Here is a 10,615-nt window from a genome sequence, read left to right on the forward strand (position 1 = left end):
AGGATAATTCAAGAACTTTATTTTATTATCACACCAGTGGAGAGGAATTTTCATCTTCTTCATTATTATTTTCAGTTTTTACAAGAGGTCATTTTCCTTTGTGAAAAATAGAACATTTTTTGATTTCTAAATAATTCAGACTGTTCATTTATGTTTTCTTCTGTTGACCCCATTAGAGAAATTCAGTAATACCAGGCAATCCTTACTAGAATACCTCACCAAGAATTGAAATACTATAGTGAGTAAAAATTCATAAATCTCTGGAACCTCTATTCCAAGCCCCAGATCTGAAGATGCTGTATAGCCATCAAATCAATTTTATAAATATTAAGTGATGAACAGAAGTTTATTTACACTCCCTCCCCCACATTCTTTAATTAACAAACTTTACTAATCTTAGAACTTTTCTTCCTATGGTCCTTCCATCTAAGATACAACATCCCTGGTCATCCTTTCCAGGCTTGATTGCACTTCCTCTGATGGCCTTTGACACACAGATAATATCGACAAGTGTGTGTATGTATGTAGGAATGTATGTGTATATGCATGTATATATAGAGAGGGAGGGGTATATTCCTTGTTCCCTGTTGCCATTTTGAGATCATCTGCTGCCATCACTAAATAAGCTCTCCTCATCTGAAGTTCACTCTACTAAATTCTATTACCCAATTAGAGCCTGGGTGAAGTTGCATATGAATGCCTCAGTCATTCTCCCTCATTTCCCAAGGATTTCTATAATTGGACACAGTTTTACCTATTTACCTCAGCCCTAGCCTTAAAATGGAGGGCTTCAAGGTACATTTTTAGCTTCTTTCAAATACCCTGATTTCTCAGTTCTTTAATTTCAACTCCCATTGATATAATCGTTCATTCCATCTGAATCATACAGGGCCAGGGAAGCTCACACCCTTTGATCTTTCCATCATCTGTGTGTTTTATTTCCATGATGAAGAATTGTGAAATTCCTGGTGTTTGGCCATCTCCATCTAGGCTAGTCTGTATTCCCACTGTGACCTTTCATCATCCCAATTCTTAGTTCTCTCCCAGGCTGTCATCCTTTGTCATCATCACTGCATCATTGCAGAGTTTTTCTTCCTTCTCAGTCTTAATTAAATTTTTTTCTAAAGTCCTTACCTTCAATCTCAGAATCAATATTATATGTACTGGTTCTAAGGCAGAAGAGCAATAAGCTGCAGGCAGCAGAAGTTAAATGACTTGCCCAGGATCACACAGGAGGCAGGGTCTGAGGCCAAATTTGAACCCAGGACCTCCTGTCTCTTGATCTGATTCTCTATTCACTGAACCACATAGTTACCCCTAGATATAGGTAATTCAAAATTTTGCTGAACTTTATCATTCATAGTTTCAGAATCATCTTCAACTTCCCACTTTGTCTCATCCTAATTAGTTGCCAATTCTTGTGTATCCTCCCTCCAACACATCTCTCATATTTTTCCCTTTCAATTCACTCCCTAGCCTATCCCCAGACTTAGTATGATAATCTCTTATTTGATCTGCCTATCTCATGTTTCTCCTTCTCTAAGCTGTCATCCACAGAGGTGCCAATTTTAAAGCACAGACTTTATGTTACTCCTGTGCTCAATAAACTCTTGTAGCTCTCTTTTACCTCTAAGAAAAAATAAAAACACTTCTATTTTGCATTTAAAGCCCTTCGCAGACTGGCTCCAATCTACCTTTTCAGTCTTATCAATTTATCACTCCTATTCACACACTCTACAATCCAGTTAAAGTGGCCTTCTTGTTTTTTTCCCCTTCTGTACATTCTATCTTTCATCTCTTTCCTTTTGCACTAGCTATCCCCATTGCCCAGAATGCTTTCCCTCATCTCCACCTCTAAAAACATCTACTTTCATACAAAACTTAGCTCAAGTGTCACATCCTAAGTGAAGCTATTTCTGATCCCTTGAGTCGATAGTGCTCCACTCCCAAATTATTCTATATTTATTTCATATACATTTTGTATTCACTTATTCTATATGTACATATTGTCTCCACCGATAGAATGTAAGCTTCTTGAGGGTAGAAACCATTTCATCATTTTGTGTTTGTAGCTCCAATACCTGGCTTAGTTTTTGTTCCATGGCAGGTACTTAATAAAAAAATAATTATTGATTCACTGATTAATAGTCTAAATACATAATTAAGCATTGTATATAGAGCAAACCAATATGAAACTATTACATAATAATAGGATTTAAATCTGGAAATTATACAAGAAATAACTTATGCTTCACTCATTTTACAAATGAGAAAATAGAGTCTCAGAGAGGTGAAATGATTTTAAAAGTCATACGTCTAATAAGGGGAAGAGCATAAAGTAAAACTCAGAGTCATCACCCTCATTGTAATATTCTTTCTACTACCCCCATGTGGCTTTTTAACCTTTGTTGTTGTTATTGTTGTTGTTGTTTATCTCCAAAGGAGGCCAGAGGATGAACTTTTTTAATACTTTGTAATAGCAACATGAATGCTTTTGACTATCTTTCGAGCAAAAAAATAGAATGACTTACCTTATTATCTATTATCATCAAAATATTAACTCAAATGTGATATGCCAGGCATTAGCAGAGCATTAGATATTTTCTGTAGTCCTTATAGATTCTTGAAGATTCTCACCAAAGACGACTTATACACCAAAGGAAAAACAATGTTGTTTCCATAGACTAACACCCCAGGAAGCCTACTGAGCCTTTTCCATTAACAGCTGAGAATTTTAATTTCTAACTTGATCACTCAGCACTCTTATGACAAATTCTCACTTTCTGACAGAGCATACAATCCAATCAATTAGTTTTTTGTGATGGGGCTTAGTCATTTCCTTGCTACTACTTCTGTCTTTGCCTCTATTTTCAATCTACCATTTTATGATAGAAGCACAGCAGAAGACTCAATATTTTCTACTTAACTAATCCTCAATTAAAATCATGAATGATCAATGATAAAAGAGAGACATGGGAGATATATGAAAACACCAGATATGGGCAGATTATGCAATGTGAAAACACTTCAAGCAACAGAAAAAAAATATAAATAAATTTAACTATCACAAGAAGAATGAGTGACAAAATAACACTCCCTCTGAAGAGGCTATTGAAAATAATTAGAAAGAGGAAAGCAGAGAGATTTTTAAAAATGAAATACCAATAGAAGGCCCTAAAAAAGCTTTCTCTTTAAAAAAACATATAAGGGAATCTGAATGAAAACAAAACTTAAAAAAAAGGATAAATTACTGTGGATGAATAGGCTTTCAATAAGATGGACTAATAACCCTCATAATGTTCAACCTCTGGGATTAAACAGCAGAATGAGAGGAGCACTGAGAGAGGCACTAAATGGGAGTGGAGAAGTCAAAGAAGAATGTCTCAATTCAATGAAACAATGAAGGGAAAATAAATCCTATAGTTTATCAGTAAGAAGAGTGGTTGCAGGAAGATGTGTGAAATGGCAAGGGAAAGATTAAAACAAAGATAAAGAAAGAAATTTTGATGTAGTAGTGGGAGGGGAACCCAATGAAGAACATACCTATGTAGAAGAGATATAATCTGTAATGGGAAGTGTAGATCACATAATGGGTATAACCTGAAGAAATCTGACACTCTAATAGTTTGCTGTGCCCCCATGGACAATATTCTGTCCTAGAAGGGCAATTAGAGCACTAAGGGGAAAATGGTATCCAGAAAGTTAGGAAGGCATAAATTTTGAGAGCACATTCCATAATACATGCTAAAGAGAATTATCATAGGGAGGGCAAAGGATAGATTTGGACTAAATGATTAGAGAGGGTAATATCTATAATGTGGCCATACTACTCAATGCCTCTTATAGGACTTCATTTTTTGAAGGGTGAGGCAAAATAGAAAAAAAAAAAGGAACAGCATGAGATAAAAACGGAATAAAATAGAATTTGCTTAGAAGCTTCTCCTCTCTATAGTCTGGCTTCTAACATTTCCTTCAATTGAAACTATTCACTCCAAAATTACAAATTGCTTTTTTAATTACCAAACCTAATGTTCTTTTGATCCTCATTCTCTTTGGCTTCTCTGTAGCCTTTGACACTTTCAATCACCCTCTTATTCTGAGACTCTCTCATTTCTAGAGGAGTCTTTTGTTACACTACTCTCCTAGTTTTCCTCCTAAGAATCTGACTATTCCTTTTCAGTCCCCTTTGTAGAATCTTCATCTGTGTCGCTCATGTTAATCCCAAAAACTTTGTCATGCCTCATCTTTTCTTTCTTTTCTTTTCCTTCCATACAATCTTGCTTGATAATGTCTTCAAATTCAAATCTTGAAAGAAAAAAGAGGAGAAATGGGAGAATTCATGGCCTGCAATAGTAAAAATAATTAGTAGAATAGAAAAATGTTGGATCCAATCATAATTTCTGTGCTGATTATTCTGTAACCTACTTATAAGAGATTTAACCTATCTCCTCACTCTAGTCCAGCAATTTTACTTGTCCATTTGATGTCTTAAATGGAATAGCCTATAGATATATTTAACCATGTCCAAAACTGAACTCATCTATCTCCCCACACTATCCTTTCTTCTGAAATGTTTTATTACTGTTCAAAGGTACTGCCATCCTCTTAAGTCACCTAGATTTTAAATTCAAGCTTGGGACATTGTTTCTTCGGAATCATTTATCTGCCCTCTCCCCACCGCTAATCTAATCCATTGCCAAGTCCTTTTGATTCTGCCATTATGACAGCTCTTGTAGATATCCCTTTCTCTCACCTGTACTATTATGAGAGCCTTCTCATTGGTCTCTCTACCTCAAGTAGCTCACTACTACTCCATCTACCATTTAGTTGCGAAAATAATCTTCCTAAAGTACACATCTGACCATATCATCCCCCTAGTCAATAAACTCTATTACCTCCAGGAACAAATATAAAATCTCTCATCCGTCTCCTAAAATTCTTCACAACATAGCACTTTCCCATTCCTCCATTCATCTATTTTACTACCTTCTGCATACTCTAAAATCCAATGGCATTATTGTTTATTATTGTTCTTTGTTCTATTTTCCATCTTCTAATTCTGAGCCTTTATATTAGTAGCCCCCACACCTGGAATTGCCTGTCTCATTTCTCCCTCCTGGATTTATTCAAGTCTTAACTCATATCCTATATTCAGCAAGAATCCTTTCCTACTTTCTCTCAATGGCATTGCCTTCTCTCTGAGCTTACCCTGTGTATTTTTGCATGTACATGTTTGCTTGCATATTGTCTTCTTTAAAATGTAAGTTTCTTAAGGGAAGCAACTGGCTTTTTTTCTTTGCTTTGGATTCCAAGCACTCAGTACAATATCTAGCCCATAGTAAATGCTTGGTAAAGGATAGAACACTTTTTAAGTTGACTACATGATATGGAATTGCTAAACAATATAGAATGAGTAAGATTTCAAAAGATCTGATTCCTTCAATGTCATTATTTCCTTCACTAATACAGACACCAACCCTTCCATACCTTGGGAGTTAGAACTTTATGAGTCCCTGGCATCCAAAACAATCTGCTACTTGGTGGCCAACCTTCTGGTAATGTGATGTTCTATGTTTAGCTAAAATGCTTCTCTGGTGACAGAATACAATAATCCTCCTCTAGGCCTATACCAGAAGTTTCTTTTTCCAGAAATGTGGAACCTGGAAGGACTTGAACTTATTGCCACTACACTATAAGACTGCTGGTATGTTAAAGGAAGAAAAATAAATATAACAAATGAAAATTCAGATTCATTTCCCAGTTATTCATTTTGTCATCACATGAAGTTCTAATTGAAGGTCTGCCTGCCAAGAGGAGAAAATAATTCTTACAAAATAGAATGGTATATTAATATTTCTGATTTTATTGTACTGTACAAAAAAGAAGATTAAGTTAAAATACACATTCAGAAAATAATTTTCTATTTAGTAACCATCATATTCTCCCCCAAGATGAATGCACAATTTGTTTTTTTCTTTCTTTTTTCTGTGTTTTTAAAAATACTAAAAAAATTCCTTTGAATATTTGAACATTCAAAAGTATCATCCCATATATGCCCAAATTAAATTAATAAAATTTCGGAGCCAGTCCAGTCCATAAGGACACTGAAATCCAAAGGTGTTGAGTGATTTGTTCATGGTCAAAATCTTCCTTTGGAAAGGTTAATGTGCTCATTATGTCAAGCATGTCAAGTTCAGAGGCATTTTGCCTTTCTACTATAGTCTGTTTTTTTAGTACATCAGTCTGGGGCACAAGAAGAATGAAGGAACTGATCTCATCTTTGGTGGTGCTGAACAATTATGGAGAAATGTTGGTGTAGACCTCTATATTTATTCAGTCATGGCAAGTGGGGAATAGAGGTTATACAAAGTCACCAGAAGATATTTCATTCACTAGTGGAATTGAGTGTGCCTTTTCATGTTGTAAAAAAAACAAACAGGAGTGTTCAAAGCAGAAATGGCATGTCAAGGTCACTGTAGAGCAGGGATTTTTAACCCTTTTTTGTTCATGGGGCTCTTTGACACTCTGGTAAAATCTATAGACCCCTTCTCGGAATAATGGTTTAAATAGCTGAGATAAAATGCATAAGAATACAAAAGGAAACCAAAGGCTGGGGAAAATCAAGCTGTCATTTTTCCCATCAAAGTTCAGAAACCCCTGGAAATCTATCCACAGGCCCAAAATGAAATTCCCATGTTAGCAACTCTAGGTATAAAGGATATTTGTGCTGTAGATAAAGTTTGGACTTCTAAGGTCTTGCACAACTGTACCAATTTATGAAATTCCTTCCTTGGTCTTACATGAGAGTTTGCCATATGCAAAGGAAATTGACCAAGTAATCTTTGGAGAGGATGAGCTCCTTTCTTTCCCAAGACAGGACCCAATTTGTTTCTTTTTAAATGTATAAAACTGATTTGAAGTAAAAATGATAAGATTCTATGTTATCAACATGATATTCATATCATGAGATGCCACACAGAATGGACAGACTGTCCTATTTAAATTATGGTTCTATAACATCTTATTTTTATTCCTAAAATGACTGCTATTATATGAATAATATTTTTGTATTTACCTGAATTTTCCTTCAGTCTACAAAATAATGTTCATTGAACATAAAAAGTCCAGCCCATCTACTCTCTAAAAACTCCCTAAATCTGCCATAGATTTTGAGGCATCTGTTGTCTATCTGGGCCATCCTTCCTTTCTCAGTGTCCTATAGTCGTTCTTCCCCAATCAACGAACACTCTCAAACCTAGAGCCTTCAGGATGTGTATTGCTGTCCCTTTGAACTCATCACAAAACCCTCTATATCAACTATCTATAGGGATACCTATATTTTGTTTCCTTTGTCTATAGAGTTACTAAACTAGTAAATATGGGTAATACTGTGGTTGTAGATTCTTCAAATTTTAGCAAAATATTTTATTCCTCTTTTGGATTCCATGCACTGCTAACTAACCTGTCTTTCCTCATATCTCGGGCTCCATTGTTTTCTATTATTGCTTACCCTTGAACAAATGGCTCCCAAAATTTTGCCTCTTTTTCTTCATCTATATACTCTCTTGCTGACCCAGTCAACTCAGTCACAGAATTCAAGAGTTGGGAAAGAAATTAATAGCCATCTATTTCAACCTATGCAAGAAAAGAATCTCCACTTTTAATATTCCTGACAAGTACCATTCAGCCCTTTTGGAGATTTCTGTTGAACAGAAACCCACTGTCTCTTAAGGCATACAGCTAGCTATACATACAAATGGAACATTTATTAAGAACTTATTAGATTTCTGGCACTTGAGTTCTAAGGATACACATACAAGCAATATGGACAGTCTTTGCCTTCAAGGAGCTTATATTCTCTTGGGGAAATAAAACACCTAACGTGGGGCTAAATGTAGTGGATGGTGTTGCAAATTTATGCCATTATGGTGGAGAGATTGCCTGGAAATAGTGTGGAGGCTCGGTTCTGAGCAAAATAAGGTGAAATGTCATTTATCAGAGCTGGGACACTCTGGGGCAGAGCCTACAATTGCAGTGTGGGAGGTAATAAAGGATGGCTGCCAAAGAACAGATGCCATAGTGAGGAGATAGCCAGAAAGTCATAGCTTTTTTGAATAGCTCTTAGTGTTACTAAATTTTTCCTGACATTATGCCTAATTTAGCATTTTCATTACCTATTGCTCCAGATTCTGCCCTTGGGTCCAAAGAGAACAAGTCTAAACAATATAACCAAGTGAGAATTATGTGGTAAAAACATCTATTATATACACACCTATTTCGCTGCCAAACAATTTAATTCTAGTTCATAGCCACAGACTGCATGTCTTATCTTGGCCTTAGTAAAAATGAAAAACCTTGTGATTTTCTGGTCTTAAATTGTCACAGAATCTCAAATGCATCTTAGTTTTTTAAAAAAACTTCAGATTACAAACAAAACATATTTATCGTACCTTCACTGCAAAAAGAAAAAAGTAAGAACGACTTCTTTTCTTCCAGAATATTGAAAAAGAAGCGAGCATTTTCTTTTTCTTCCTTGGTCCTTTGAGAATCTGGATGAAACTTATTCTCTGGTTCTTTGTAGTTCCTTGCTTATGATACAAAATACTTTAAGTACCCCTGCAGTTAAATGCATTCTACTTTATCGTTATACCCATCTGAGAAAAGAAATGCATACTCTAAGATCCTAAAAGAATTAGTTATTTTGAATATTACATTTAAAATATGATAGGATCTTCATAGGACTGAATTTGTAGTGAGGGAATATCAAATGAAGATGCTAAGCAAGAACTGAATAACTCTTCCCAATCACCTGGGTGCCAACTCAAACCAGTTGCATGGTGTTTATGAAGTCTCCACAGTTCCTCCCTTAGGGGTCATCACAATTCACCTGGGAGCAAGGTCCCTAGTGTCCTCTATGTGGCAAGTTGATGGGGTCAGTCCATGTATCAGATCTCTATCATAAGCTGTCATCACCTCAGAGGACCAAATAGCTAGGAGTGATTGTCAAGATGAGCTAACTCATCCTTTTCATTTTATAAAAGAAATTAATTTTATATAAAAAATTACTTTTCCAACAAAGGCATATAGGTAGTAAAGAGCAGAACTGGGATTTGAATCGCAGTTCCCTGGCTCCAATTCAGCATTTTTTCTACTGCTTTATTTCCAGGACAACATGCTAGAAAAAATATCTTTTGAAATGATAGTAGAAAGACAAAAAGTCACTGAACATAGCATCATTGGCATCTAATGAGCATATTAAACTTTCTCAAAGTAGATAAAGCATGCCCCATTATGTTTTTCACAGATACTGAACTTTATTTGTTAATCATCTAAATTCAGTGAGACTAAGACAGAATCATAGAATTGAAGACTTGCATCATCAAAAGGAATTTCAGAAGTAAATTAGTCCAGCCCCTATACAAAGAACCCAGCCTCTCCCCAAAGACCCACTTCGATGCAAAATTCCCTTAATCCCTATCATAACCCATTCTATTGCTGAACAACTCCAACAGCTAAGAAGTTTGATTTTGTTTTTGCTTCTTTTTTTAAAGCAATAGCTGTTATTATTGTTCAGTCATTTCAGTCATGTGTGACTTTGTGACACCATTTGGAGCTTTATTGGCAAAGATACTAAAGTGGTTTGCCATTTCCTTGTTGTAATGAACAAGTGAATGAATGAATTAAACAGAGCCATGGCAAGGCAGAGCTACAGGCCAACACTAGCAAAAGGATGGAAAATGGAACATCCCAGGCAGTGTGCCCCGGATGTAGCAGCTGTAGAAGTTTCCTTTGGTGAGAGGTGTCTCTGAGCACTGTAAGGGATAAAAATTAAAGGGATGGACTAAATATATGAGAAATGTGATTACCAGAAATTATTACTCAAGTCAGAATGACTTTTTATGATAGTTTACTTACAAAAGGAGAAAGAGTAAAAGTAAGGAAATCAGAGAGAGAATAGGTAATTACTCCAGCCTAGTCCAAACCAGGCAGGGCTTCAGAGGCACCAGCAAAGGGGACCCAGAAGTAAATTAAACAAAGGTTTTAGCCATGAGGACTCCTCCAAGACAAGGGGTCTCTCCAGAGGCTAGTACCTCTCAGAAAAAGCCAGGAAAGGGAGTCAGTCTTTTTCACTCACCCAAGTAATTCTAAAGGAAAATTCAAAAGCAATCCGAGGTCCCAAGCTGAGCTCCTTCAAGGTAAAGTTGAAGGTGAAAGTTCTGGTCACAGGAAGTTCTTGCCACTTTTAAAAACCCTTCATTTTTCAATTCCTGTGCCTTCCTTCTACTTTACATGGACCAATTATAGCTAAAGCTTTGCTTAGGACTGCCCAGGGGGCAGTCAATTGATTCTTATTCATCACCCACTGTCACACAGGTAGGTGCCAGACCTCCCCATATTTGCGGATAAGTGGTGTGTATACACTTCGGATAATTAAATCTAAAAATGGGCAAGAGAGAGTTAATCCTATCTTCACAGCACTTACTGGGTATGGCAGTTTCTTTAATATAAAAGGGGCTGCAGCTTTTGTGCAGGGACTGTTGGTATTGGGGGTGGTGGGAAAATTGTTAATCTTGTATGAAGCAACTTAATAAATTGTTTCAAAGTTTCCAAAAAT

The sequence above is a fragment of the Gracilinanus agilis genome, chromosome 4 (genome assembly GCF_016433145.1).
Source record: "Gracilinanus agilis isolate LMUSP501 chromosome 4, AgileGrace, whole genome shotgun sequence".
Taxonomy (NCBI): domain Eukaryota; kingdom Metazoa; phylum Chordata; class Mammalia; order Didelphimorphia; family Didelphidae; genus Gracilinanus; species Gracilinanus agilis.